The sequence below is a fragment of the Microtus ochrogaster genome, chromosome X (assembly GCF_000317375.1).
Source record: "Microtus ochrogaster isolate Prairie Vole_2 chromosome X, MicOch1.0, whole genome shotgun sequence".
NCBI classification, from domain to species: domain Eukaryota; kingdom Metazoa; phylum Chordata; class Mammalia; order Rodentia; family Cricetidae; genus Microtus; species Microtus ochrogaster.
The window spans coordinates 43,173,798-43,175,322 of record NC_022026.1 but is presented as its reverse complement, the minus strand read 5'-3'; positions in this window follow the sequence as shown (position 1 = coordinate 43,175,322).

Here is a 1,525-nt window from a genome sequence, read left to right as displayed (position 1 = left end):
TTCGAGACCAGCCTGGTCTACAAGAGCTAGTTCCAGGACAGGCTCCAAAACCACAGAGAAACCCTGTCTCGAAAAAACAAAAAAAAAAAAAAGTTAAAATGAGGTGGGGTTTTGCATACCTGGAATCCTGGTACCTAGAGATAAAAGCTAGGTCAGGGCTTTAATGCCAACTTTAGCTACAAGATAGCTACAAGACACCCTATCTCATCAAACAAAAGCAAAAACACTAAGACATTCAATCTACAAATAAAAATACTGCATGGTCACTACATGGTGAACTCAGCAGCTATGATTACTGCATAAAATTTAGTCTGTTGACAATCCATTAAAGAGGGACTCATGAGCCCCACCCCTCCCTGAGATTCTGTAGGCAGTTAATGATTCCTTGGGAAGAGGAGTCATATTTCTCAGTTGTATAGGCACTGGTAAAGTTGCCCATGATAATGTAAATAGCTATGTTCAAGAAAGTAGCCCTAAATGTTTGCTCACACACTCGCTTGTGCATGTATCTGTGTGTAGTAAAAGATGAATAGGCTGAGTTATGTCCCCCAAAATTTATGTTGAAACCTTAACCTCCAAAACCTGTGATGGTGTTACCAACTTAACACATCTAAAAATCATATGAGAAGTCTTAATAGCATATCACCTTATATTGAAGTGAGAAGACCCACCCACCCACTGTAGGCAGCAGCACCATTCACTAGGCAAGGATTCACTCAACACTGGTGTGGGGATCCCAAGAAACTCAGGACAAATAGCTATGGCTGTATTCTCCTTCATATCTATAATAAAATCCTTCTCAATCATACCTTGGATTGGTCATGTCCTCATTTCATTCACCAGGTGCTCATAACCCAAGAGGGCCGTATATGAGCTCCCTTCCAGGGATTTAGCCTCTCCTAACAGAACCAAGCTGCCTGGTGGTCTTGAGTTCTGTAAGAAAGCAGACTAAGCAAGCCAGGAAGCAGGACTCCCTCCGTGCCCTCTGCATCAGATCCTGAATTCCTGTTCCTGCGCTGAGTTCCTGTCCTGACTTCCTTTGATGATAAACAGTGAAGTGGAAGTATAAACCAAATAAACTTTCCTTCCCAAGGTGCTTTTTGGTCATGGTGTTTCATCACAGCAGTAGTGACCCAACTAAGGCAGATCATTGCTGCAAGTTGTCTTTTTAAAATAAGTTTTTAAAGCAAATCATTAAATAGTGATAGAGAGGATACAAAAGAAACACCTATGTAGATATGGTTGTCTTCACCCTCAGGAAGTACAATCCTGGGCTGAAGATAAAGCTCACCTGTCATGCATTAGATGCGGCAGCACAGGCTCATGCTTGTAATCCCTCACTCAGGAGGTGGAGGTAAAGCCAGAAGTACAAAGGTCAACCTAGAATATATGAGAATCTTCTAAAAAGCTAGCTTCTATGTTGGGAAGGGGATATGTGTGTGCCACACAATTTAATAAATGTGAGATAAATTCTTACAGAGATAATGAAGTCATCAAATCAAAAAGCATCGCAACAAAGAAATGC